Source organism: Schistocerca nitens, chromosome 1 (assembly GCF_023898315.1).
Source record: "Schistocerca nitens isolate TAMUIC-IGC-003100 chromosome 1, iqSchNite1.1, whole genome shotgun sequence".
In the NCBI taxonomy this organism is placed as follows: Eukaryota; Metazoa; Arthropoda; class Insecta; order Orthoptera; family Acrididae; genus Schistocerca; species Schistocerca nitens.
In genome coordinates, this window is record NC_064614.1 from 719,771,949 (window position 1) to 719,785,261 (window position 13,313).

Below are 13,313 nucleotides of genomic sequence, written 5' to 3' on the forward strand. Positions count from 1 at the left end.
TTAATATCTCGAAATATTTTTCCGTTAGGGTCATTTAAAAAATTCTGCAGACCGTAAAATTATAGTTCTAGAAACCTTTTACCTCGTAAAATGGTTTACAGGCCTTCAGTGTAATCACCATTCCTCTGATTACCAGCTACCCAACTTTTTGGCAAGTCTTGTACCTCAATTAATACGTCATTCCTGCTGATATCCCTGGTTACATCGGTCACAACCTCAGGACATTCCCCAATGATCCGAATACGCTTCACTCACAGAGGTTTCCTTAGCTTTGGAAACAAATCAAAGACTCAGGCCTAGTGTAAGGATCGTAGGGTGAATGGGGAAAGATTTTTCATCAACACTTCCACAATACTCGGCGGTCGGCAATATGCGATAGTGCGTTATCATGCAGAATGGGCTTTCCAACTACGGAAATATCGGACTTCCTTTGCCGAATCTTTGACAGTAATCCGTTTGTCACAAGGGAACCTCCCCATCGCACCCCCCTCAGATTTAGTTATAAGTTGGCACTGTGGATAGGCCTTGAAAAACTGAACATAGATCAATCGAGAAAACAGGAGGATGTTGTGTGGAACTATGAAAAAAAAAGCAAAACATACAAACTGAGTAGTCGATGCACAAGATAGACAACAGCTAGGAGAGTGCGAGCTCAGGAGCGGCATGGTCCCTTGGTTAGCGTGACTAGCTGCGGAACGAAAGGTCCTTGGTTTAAGTCTTTCCTCGAGTGAAAAGTTTACTTCCTTTATTTTCGCAAAGTTATGATCAGTCCGTTCGTTCATTGACGTCTCTGTTCACTGTAACAAGTTCAGTGCCTGTGTTTCGCGACCGCACCGCAAAACCGTGCGATTAGTAGACGAAAGGACGTGCCTCTCCAATGGGAACCGAAACATTTGATAGCAGGGTCATAGGTCAACCGATTCCTCCACAGGAAAACACGTGTGATATATTCTATACGACACTGGTGACCGCACGTGCGTCAGATGAGAGGAATATGTTGTCGACCCACCTAACTTGTACACTTGGCGAAGGGGTAAAAGGATTCTTCTACCGTGCCCGATTTAGGTTTTCTTGTGGATGTCACAATCACTCCCAAAAAAGTGATGAAAACATAAGAGTTTGTCACATAAACTGCAACAAATGAATGCAACGGTTTCAAAGTCGCACAGTTTTACCTGTGCTCTGTCAAAACATATGTTTTTAACGTTTCCAAATTTTTCCGTGTGTATACCGTCAAATCCTGCATACGTCCAAGCAAATCTGAACATGTTCTGGAATTTTGGAGAGCGAAGTTGATTATGTGTTGGTGCCTGAACTTTGATAATTGACACACGATCACGTAAACAATACTGCTCTGTGTATCTGTCCAGCATCGCAAAATCATAGAATATTTTCACAAAGTATTTTACGGACGGACGGACAGATAACAATTGTCTGAAAAAAAAAATTTAACTTTTTACTCAAGGGAAGACTTGAACCAATGACCGCTCTCTCCTCAGCTGCTCACGCTAACCACGGGACCACTGTACCGCTGAGCTTACGCTCTCCTTGTTGTTGCCTATTTTGCACATGGACTACTCAGTTTATATTAGTTGCACACAACTTCTTGCTTTTTTCTCGATTGATCTGTGTTCAGTTTTTCAAGGCCATTCCACTGAGTCAACTTATACCTAAATCTGAGGGGGGTGCGATGGGGAGGTTCCCTTGTCAGAGAGTCCGTGTAGTATCGCCCTATTACAGTGATTCCCTTGGACATTCTGTATGTTGCTATTACTCCGTTATTGTTATAAGGTGTAATCATCATCGACATGACTTTGGACCGTTGGCGACACAATTTTTTTGCCGAGGAAAGATGTTTACACTGGAAGGACTATAAATTCAATGCTGTTTCAAAATTAGGAATGTAAGTTTCATCTACGGCCAAAACACTGTTTTAAATCTAATATTCCTCTGCCTAGTAGAGATGTAGCGATTATTACGTGATTTTCCGGATCATTGCTTTTTGGTCTCTACTCGGGCGATGAGGAATCCATTTTGAAGATACTTTTTTTTCCATTCTCGGTAATTATTCTGAACAATGAACACACAGACATGTTTGCTTCATTTTGCAGATTTTTCGGGTGTTTTGCGTCTTTCTTTTTGCGACATTTGGTCAATACTTTCAGCAGAAGTTAAATCTGTTACCGTAAGTGTAGTCTGTTACAGTTACTTGCCGTCCATTCCTTCGGTTATCTTCAATACTTGTCCGGCCTCGGCGGAACGGAAAGCCCATCTTGACAATGTGCTTCGATCCCGTACACTACAGCTACAAACTTCAGCAAGAATGTTGTAAATTTCAGTATGTCTTTCTCCATGAAAACGTGCAGTTTTGCTCTAAGTACGCAGGTCATTACGTGAGATTTTACCTGAGACATCTCTCTCCATTTTCAATCTCAATGTCTTACTCAGAACATAAATTATCGTAGAAGTGTGAACTCGTGGTGCTTCACACTCGGGAATCGTTCCACTGTTACAGAAGTGCATGTGCTCTGAGAAGAACTTTTGAAATGGCTCTTGTACCATGACCTAGCTTTCAACTCAATATAGGCTAATTGTCAGGATACAATATTTCTAGAAGCACATGCATGGAGTGGGAATGGGTCGTGAAACACATTTTATCTAGTGTTTCGGTACAAATTTGCAGTTTCGTTTGTGCGATGTGTAGCTGGAGTCATCCTAAGTAAATTCAGCTTACATGGTCTTACGTGTGAGGCCCAATATCGACGGAAAGCGTCGTTTTCTCTCCCGGTACAAACAGAATGATTTTTAAAACGGGATTCTGCGTGCCCATTCTGTAACAGTTTACTCTACTGCGATATTGCTTTATCGAATGTGTTAAGAGAGATGGTAAAGAAACTTGAGTAGCCACTACACCAACAGCGACAGTACCCCCGATTGTGTCCCCAGCGCGTGGTGCAGCGGCTAGCATTGCTGCCTCTGGATCATGGGGTCCTGGGTTCGTTTCCCGGCCGGGTTGGGGACTTTCTCTGCCTGGCGACTGGGTTTTAGTGTTGTCCTCATCATTTCATCATCATCATCATCTTCGTCGTCATTCGTGACAGTGACTAGATTGGATTGAGAAAAATATTGGACTGTGTAAAAATTGGGACTTTGCATGGGCGCTGATGACCGCGCAGTTGAGCGAACCACAAACCAAACTCCATCATCATCAACCACCGATTGTAAAAACTAAATTGGAAATATCTGTCGAAACACGATCGGAAATGCGCCTAACGACCCTTAAGAGACACAGGGAACATTATGTGGAGTGTTCATTTGCTTTCTTCGTTTAACTACAAGGGAGATAGCGGTGGTTGTAAAAACACCATTTCTGTTGGGCTCCCAGAATATCTTTATAATGGAGTCTAATTCCACACAATGGATTCTTAAGTTGTAGAACATTTTAATACATTAAATTTAATGTGTTGAAAACTGGTCACCGCCTTGTGACAGAACTTTTAAAAAGACCGTTTCGCCTCCCGGAGGCATTTGAAATAGATATACAATTCCACTCGCTTCTTTTCTGCATTCTTGCGACATCGTCACTTGTGAGTACAGAGTCCTCGAGCAACGGAAGTTTTGACGCACAATGCAAATCTACTTTGGTTTTGATAGTTTGACGCTGCTTGCAACTTCTTACTCACGTTCATTGACAAACAAGTATTTAAGACTCTTTGCCATTTAGATATATATCCGTTCACCGACGTTTTGGGACTTAGCTGATTTGAAATCTTAGTCTCGGGAGAAGTAATATTTTAACACCCTAATGCCTGATAGTACATTATTTACGAGCAGAGTAATTTACTTACAACATATTCGACTGCTCCACTACACCGGATTTTACAAGCAGTCGTCACCGCTTTTAACCGGTGTTGTTGTTGCAATTAGTAGGTTAGTGGAAAAGTCTATAAAGTCTGTGCAATTTCTATAGTGTAGCACAAGGATGTCTTCAGTTTTGTATGTATAATAGATTTGCAAACAATCTCGGGAAGTCTTCAGAAATTTAACAACGTTTTGAATTTGGTCGATCCTGATACGGAATTTTCAAATAACTAGCGAAGCCAACAATGGACATTGGCTTCTGGCGTGTCAGCGACTACAGCGATAACTGCCAGCATTATTTTGCAACGAAACGCATACTCCAGTCAGAAACGGTACGTGTAATAATGCTGTTGGACAGCAGAATAAACATACCTTGTATTTTTAATTAATCTTTATTCTCATTTGGCCTTTATAGCTTTGATATTTCCCTTGTTACATTAGCCTTTACAGTTTGCGATAACTTTATACACAGCGTGTAATATTGTTAATTTGCTCCAAGTTAAGTTATATTTTGAACGTACACGACGTTTACAGATCGCTGAGAGAAGTCATGGCGAATGATCAAATAAATCATTATTAGGCTTTAGTTATCTCATCGATGAAGATATCAGTACTGATCAATGGCGACATCTGACTGTGGTTGAATGGTGAAAGGAATCACCAGTTTCATAAATAATATAGGCATCTTTTTGAAACGATTTAGAGAAACCACAAAAACCAATTGTGAATGTGCTTGAAGCTTATAAATTGCAGAGAGAAGTCATGATGAAATATCAGCGGGAGAATGATGAGAGTTTAGTTTTCTATAACCGACGACTTAGTTGTAGATAGATCATAACGTATGTCAGTGGGGAAATGGCGAAAGGACGCAGAATTTCCGAAAGTAACATCCTACTTTTATGTAAACCAATTTAGGGAAACTGAAAGGAACTTAAATGTGGTTGGGGAGACTGGGAGTTTAACGTGCGTTCTACCGAAAATTTGTCCAGTCCCGTACTACAGCGCCACCTTTTTCTGTAAAACCAAAATTCATTAAGACCATCAACGCAATGAGTGATAAAAAAATTGTACAATTTTCTCGCGATAGAATACGGGAAACAGATAAGCCGTTACCCGAAATCACCGAAACTACGAAGCTAGCGTTGTTGGCTGAAGTATGGGTCAGCTATTTGGATCTATGCTCCAAACCTGTGTTCAATCACCTCGTTACAGTGTACCTTCCGACTTCATTATCGCTTCTGTTTGGGCGATGGCAGTCGAAATGTCACATAAGCATTTTTATTGGCTGAAATAACAGAACGTGTTCAATTGTCATTCGCTGAGTTAACAAGAAGAAAAGCAGAAAATATAGTCTCATCAGAGATTACGTGTAGTTTATAAGAAATCCGAGATGTACAGATCGCTTATTCGAACTTTATCGATTACGGCGGCGTGGCGATTTTTTAAAAGTCCACCGCGTGCTACATATAAGTGATGTTCAATATTCTGGAATAAGACAGAAATGATCATATGAAACAAAACGTCAAGTAAACATGGGCTCTAAACCACATGCCTTAAGAGCTATGACCAATTCTTGACTTTCGATGTTGTGGAAGAAATCTCTTCTACTGGAAGTAGAATGGACGAAATCAAGAAAAAAAGTCCAGTAAACCTGTGTTCTAAAATGCATACCTGAAGAGCTATGCGCACTTGTTCATTTTCGCTACTTTGAAAAGCCACTCTTCTAATGAACAAGTGCTAAAACTTTTAAGGGATGCTTTTTAGAGAGCATGTTTACGGGACTTTTTTTTATTGTTTCGGTCCATACTATCACTTCGAAAATATGGAAAGCAAAGAGCTTGCAGTAGAAGAGATTTGTTTCACTGTATCGAAGATCAAGAGCAGCTCATAGCCCTCAAGGTATGCGCTTTAGAGCCCATGTTTTTTTTTTCGATCTTTCCTGTCATATCCCTGAATATTGACCAACACCTCAGAAACACCCGCCGGCACGGTAACTCCGAGTGTTCGGTCAGTGGGTTAGCTGCCCTCTGCAATCAAAAAATGTGAGTTAATGGATGAACGACGAACTGAAGCAGGTGTCTTGCGACGACTGCACCATGAGCAGATGCAAGGAACGAAAACGAACAAAATGAGATTAAAAAGAAAAAGAAACACCCCATATATGAGTTTCAAATGTTCTAAATTCAGAAACACAGTGTAATACTGACAAATATATTCAGAATACTGATAAACGATTTGGATAGTGAAATACGTACGGTTTGCCTTTTTCTTGCACGTATCCTGCAAATCATGTATGAAGGACAACAAGCACACTTCATATACCAAGATTTCTGGGAAAATTTGACACGATAACTGTAGATCATTGACGTTGGTCCAAGCATACAGTTTAGGTTCCCGGACGTATGAGAGGCTCGAAGAGTTCGTAAGTAATACAACCCAGTACGTTATCCTCGATTGCGAGTGTTCATCAGAAGCACGATTATCGTCAGGAGTGCTGCAGGTTAGTCTGATAGTACCCCTCCTATTTTCTGTATTCTTAAATGAACTGATGGATAGCATGAACAGCAATTTACGGCTATTAGCTGATGACGCTGTGGGATATGGAGAACTCTCGCTGAGGGACTGCAAGAGGTTATAGCATGACATAGACAGAATTTCTATTTGATGTAATGAAGGGAATCTTTCTCTGAATGTACGTATATGTAATTTCTCGCAGATGACTCGGAAAATGATCCTGTGATGATTGAATACAACAATCGTGGTGTGTTGCTTGATACGGCCATATTAATTAAAATGTCTAGGCTTACTGTTGCAAAGTGATGCGATACAGAAAGAGGACGCAAATTATGTGGTACGTAAGGCGAAAGGTCAACTTCGATTTATTGGGAGAATTATAGGAAAGCGTCGCTCATCTACAAAGGGGATCGCATATGCGTAGAACAGTTCTGCGGCCCAGGATAGATTACTGTTAGAGTGTTAAGGATCCCCACAAGGAAAGAACAAAGGAAAACGACGAAGAAATTCAGAGGCGTACTGCTGGATTTATTCCCGGTAGGTTCGATCAACCTGCGAGAATTACGCAGATGCTCCGTGAATTCAGATGGGAATCTATGGAGGGAAGTTCTTTTCGTAAAACACTATTCAGAGAATTTAGAGCACAATCGTTTCAAGCTAACAGCAGATAGTTTCTGCTGCCGCCAACATGTAGTTTACTTAAGGGTTGAGAAGCCAAGATAAGAGAAATTAGAACTCGTACAGAGGCATATACACGGTCGCTTTTCCTTCGCTCCATGTGTTAGTGCAACGGGAATGGAAATTACTAGTCGTGTCACGTGGTATCCTCCACCGTACGTCATATGGGTTACCATACGTTTCTGGAGATGCAGATGTACACAGATCCCAAAAATTAAAGCAACAAACGGAAATTTTGCAAGGCTGCTTTATTTTGCCACAAAACAGTATGAAATGTAGAAACAGTATCAATAAAACAGAATGTAAACAACTGCAACAAGCAGAACAACATATGAAAATGTTCTTCGTTTTTTTTTTAATTAACAGATTTGCACTTACATTCCGACAACTGGTTAATGTGCTCACTAATGGTTGTGACCACCTCTGGCAGCAATAGAGGCTTGACAGCGACGGGACAGGCTGTGAATAACGTCATGAAAGTCGTGTTGAGGCAATAACGCCCATTCTTCCTGCGGAGCTGCTCGAAAGTCTTGGAGAGTAATTAGGGGGTTGGGTGTTTGGGGAAGAGACCAAACAGCGAGGTCATCGGTCTCATCGGATTAGGGAGGGAAGTCGGCCGTGCCCTTTCAGAGGAACCATCCCGGCATTTGCCTGGAGAGTAATTAAGGATGTTGACGTGATGCAACCTGTCTCCCTAGTGCATCCCAGACAATTTCAGTGGGATTCAGATCGGGGGAGCGAGAAGCCTAGGTCATGTTTGTAATATCTTCCATATCCAAGAAAGCATCACACACTTGTGTAATATAGGGTCAAGCCCTATTGTCCATCCACACGAAGTCGAGATGCATAGCACCTCGCAACAACCGTACATGAGATCTGAAAATCTCGTCACGGTACCTGACAGCAGCTAAACCTTTCCGATTCACCTCTACAAATTTCTGAAAAGGTGTTAGGGACGTCAACTTAAACCCTGCCCAAACCATTTGTGAGCCTCTTCGATATCTGTCTCCTTCCACAATTTTCAGGTCTCAATATCGTGTTACACATTGCCTTCAGATGCAAATCCGTCGAGAATCACTCCAGACCAAACCGGGGCTTACCTGTGGAAATAAAGTTGGCCCATTCTGCGACTTTCCAGGTGGGTTGTTGTCGAGTCCACACTAGATATTCCTTCTGTAAAGATGCGTTAGAGACACATATACAGCTGGTCTTTGACAATGAAGACCACTCTGTCGAAATCCTCTCTACACAGTTTGACCCCGTATGACACGTCCAGTGAATTCTGCGGGTACTAAGGCGGTGCCATGATACTTTTACAGACAAATAATGGCCCTCTCTTTCTGATAACACACGTGATCGGCCTTGCACTGGTCTCCGTGATACAGTTTCGGTCTCTATAAACCGTCGCCACATCCGAGAAACAAAAGACCGATTCACGTGAAGCCATCGGGCCCCACGAGTTTGCGACTGTCCTGCATCCATTCTTCCCATTGCCCTCTAGTGCAGAGTTGGTAGGGTCTTCTCTGTACCATAGTGCACTGTCTGTGACTGTGTACACAGAAGTTGTTAATGTGGGACCACCTGACAAACCCTACTCCATTTGACAGATGCCCTGACGTCATCGTTGGCGTAATTTTCCATAGGCCGAAATTCCATCTTCCGTGCAGAGCACGATCATACGGACATCTGTTGACAGTTCGTGCGATTATTTTTTTTTTCAGTCATCAGTCTACTGACTGGTTTGATGCGGCCCGCCACGAATTCCTTTCTTGTGCTAACCTCTTCATCTCAGAGTAGCACTTGCAACCTACGTCCTCAATTATTTCCTTGACGTATTCCAATCTCTGTTTTCCTCTACAGTTTTTGCCCTCTACAGCTCCCTCTAGTACCATGGAAGTCATTCCCTCATGTCTTAGCAGATGTCCTATCATCCTGTCCCTTCTCCTTATCAGTGTTTTCCACATATTCCTTTCCTCTCCGATTCTGCATAGAACCTCCTCATTCCTTACCTTATCAGTCCACCTAATTTTCAACATTCGTCTATAGCACCACATCTCAAATGCTTCGATTCTCTTCTGTTCCGGTTTTCCCACAGTCCATGTTTCACTACCATACAATGCTGTACTCCAGACGTACATCCTCAGAAACCTCTTCCTCAAATTAAGGCCGGTATTTGATATTAGTAGACTTCTCTTGGGCAGAAATGCCTTTTTTGCCATAGCGAGTCTTCTTTTGATGTCCTCCTTGCTCCGTCAGTCATTGGTTATTTTACTGCCTAGGTAGCAGAATTCCTTAACTTCTTTGACTTAGTGACCATCAAACCTGATGTTAAGTTTCTCGCTGTTCTCATTTCTACTACTTCTCATTACCTTCGTCTTTCTCCGCTTTACTCTCAAACCATACTGTGTACTCATTAGACTGTTCATTCCGTTGAGCAGATCATTTAATTCTTCTTCAATTTCACTCAGGATAGCAATGTCATCAGCGAATCGTATCATTGATATCCTATCACCTTGTATTTTAATTCCACTCCTGAACCTTTCTTTTATTTCCATCATTGCTTCCTCGATGTACAGGTTGAAGAGTAGGGGCGAAAGGCTACAGCCTTGTCTTACACCCTTCTTAATACGAGCACTTCGTTCTTGATCGTCCACTGTTATTATTCCCTCTTGGTTGTTGTACATATTGTATATGACCCGTCTCTCCCTATAGCTTACCCCTACTTTTTTCAGAATCTCGAACAGCTTGCACCATTTTATATTGTCGAACGCTTTTTCCAGGTCGACAAATCCTATGAAAGTGTCTTGATTTTTCTTTAGCCTTGCTTCCATTATTAGCCATAACGTCAGAATTGCCTCTCTCGTTCGTTTACTTTTCCTAAAGCCAAACTGATCGTCATCTAGCACATTCTCAATTTTCTTTTCCATTCTTCTGTATATTATTCTTGTAAGCAGCTTCGATGCATGAGCTGTTAAACTGATTGTGTGATAATTCTCGCACTTGTCAGCTCTAGCCGTCTTCGGAATTGTGTGGATGATGCTTTTCCCAAAGTCGTTTTATTGCCACTTCCTCCAATGATTTTAGAAATTCTGATGGAATGTTATCTATCCCTTCTGCCTTATTTGACCGTAAGTCCTCCAAAGCTCTTTTAAATTCCGATTCTAATACTGGATGCCCTATCTCTTCTAAACCGACTCCTGTTTCTTCTTCTATCATATCAGTCAAATCTTCACACTCATAGAGGCTTTCAATGTATTCTTTCCACCTATCTGCTCTCTCCTCTGCATTTAACAGTGGAATTCCCGTTGCACTATTAATGTTACCACCGTTGCTTTTAATGTCACCAAAGGCTGTTTTGACTATCGTGTATGCTGAGTCTGTCCTTCCGACAATCATATCTTTTTCGACGTCTTCACATTTTTCCTGCAGCCATTTCGTCTTAGCTTCCCTGCACTTCCTATTTATTTCATTCGTCAGCGACTTGTATTTTTGTATTCCTGATTTTTCCGGAACATGTTTGTACTTCCTCCTTTCATCAATCAACTGAAGTATTTCTTCTGTTACCCATGGTTTCTTCGCAGCTACCTGCTTTGTACCAATGTTTTCCTTTCCAACTTCTGTGATCACCCTTTTTAGAGATGTACATTCCTCTTCAATTGTACTGCCTACTGCGCTATTCCTTATTGCTGTATCTATAGCGTTAGAGAACTTCGAACGTATCTCGTCATTCCTTAGTACTTCCGTATTCCACTTCTTTGCGTATTGATTCTTCCTGACTAATGTCTTGAACTTCAGCCTACTCTTCATCACTACTATATTGTGATCTGAGTCTATATCTGCTCCTGGGTACGCCTTACAATCAAGTATCTGATTTCGGAATCTCTGTCTGACCATGATGTAATCTAATTGAAATCTTCCCGTATCTCCCGGCCTTTTCCAAGTATACCTCCTCCTCTTGTGATTCTTGAACAGGGTATTCGCTATTACTAGCTGAAACTTGTTACAGAACTCAATTAGTCTTTCTCCTCCTTCATTCCTTGTCACAAGCCCATATTCTCCTGTAACCTTTTCTTCTACTCCTTCCCCTACAACTGCATTCCAGTCGCCCATGACTATTAGATTTTCGTCCCCCTTTAAATACTGCATTACCCTTTCAATATCCTCATACACTTTCTCTATCTGTTCATCTTCAGCTTGCAACGTCGGCATGTATACCTGAACTATCGTTGTCGGTGTTGGTCTGCTGTCGATTGTGATTAGAACAACCCGGTCACTGAACTGTTCACAGTAACACACCCTCTGCCCTACCTTACTATTCATAACGAATCCTACACCTGTTATACCATTTTATGCTGCTGTTGATATTACCCGAAACTCATCTGACCAGAAATCCTTGTCTTCCTTCCACTTCACTTCACTGACCCCTACTATATCTAGATTGAGCCTTTGCATTTCCCTTTTCAGATTTTCTAGTTTCCCTACCACGTTCAACCTTCTGACATTCCACGCCCCGACTCGTAGAACGTTATCCATTCGTTGGTTATTCAATCTTTTTCTCATGGTAACCTCCCCCTTGGCAGTCCCCTCCCGGAGATCCGAATGGGAGACTATTCCGGAATCTTTTGCCAATGGAGAGATCATCATGACACTTCTTCAATTACAGGCCACATGTCCTGTGGATACACAATACGTGTCTTTAATGCAGTGGTTTCCATTGCCTTCTGCATCCTCAAGTCGTTGATCATTGCTGATTCTTCCGCCTTTATGGGCAATTTCCCACCCCTAGGACCAGAGAGTGCCCTGAACCTCTATCCGCTCCTCCGCCCTCTTTGACAAGGCCGTTGGCAGAATGAGGCTGACATCTTATGCCGGAAGTCTTCGGCCGCCAATGCTGATTATTTATCAAAATTTAGGCTGTGGCGGGGATCGAACCCGGGGCCGAAGACGTTTTCATTATGAATCAAAGACGCTACCCCTAGACCACGGGTAAGATTATACCAGGAGCTAAAACAGGATAGAGAAACTGGGGATTGTTGCTTTAATTTTGGACACCACTGTAGATGTGGAGCAGTGTTCAACCAGTCACGTTAATATTATGGAAAGGTCACTCAGTAACTGAAACAGATGTAGGCTGACACTGAGAGCAACGTGAAAGTACGTGACACACATAAAAAATTCTCATATAAAACAATATTTATCGCTTCAGCTCTTCTAGTATTAACAGATGCAGGGTTGGTTGTGTCACGTCCACAATGAAGCAAAAACAGTTACATAGCCACGGCGGCGGCGGTGGTGTGCGTGGTGACAGGTGGCCTGCGACAGGCGCGGCTGCGACTGCCGGAATGAGCGACGGCTCCATCTGCAGCCGGGGATCGTTACCGCGTCTAACGATGACTGATGGACGTGCCTCCATCGCGTGTGTCGCGTTACACCGTGAACCACCACCTGAGGGGCACGGCGGCAACGGCGTCGTGGTGCGGCAGCTGGGGTGCTAATGTGAATTTATAATAGGCTCGGGGTCCCTTCGCCCGCTCGCCCGTATACCATAACCCATCATTTGAAGTGTGCCGCTAAGGTATAAGAGGTACTGCTATACGTTTACGAAAATGAAATAAGAGAATTACTATTGGCCAACACTCTGTACAGTATGGTGAATGGAACTCAATGGTCCACTGGAAAAAGAAGTAAGTTAGTTCTCCTTAATTTTTCCGGAAAAACCTTCTGTACCAAATGCAATTTTTAGCCAATCCTCTTGAAATTTATGGATACTGTAACCTTACTTATCGTCGTCAGATACCTCTACAAAGTTTTAGTGTAAACGTATTGTAACAACCTAAAAAATATATCGCATGACTTCAATTTTTTGTAGGTAAAAAGGGGTTTAGTCATTATAAAAGGGGGAATGTCAGTAACTCTCGCTAATTCATTAACTTTGTTAGACCTAGTACAATTAAAACTACCAATATTATTTAAAATGTTATTAAATAATGCAACAAACGATTGTTCAAAAATTTATTAGTTATGAAAAAGCCAAAAAAGTCATATGACAGAAAATTATTGACTAGAATTAACTCTGTATAAACAGAAGAAAACTTTGTAGGCCCAAAGAATTTCTGTGTAAACTATGTGCATTGATTGTCTGGGTCTGCTGTTTAGCACTTGCACTTATTGCTTTTGGAAAAACAGTGTCATCTTGATGACAAGAGTTTCTTGTTATGCTTATGTCATTTTTCCAGTTTTGGCAGCTGGGAAAAAACTGC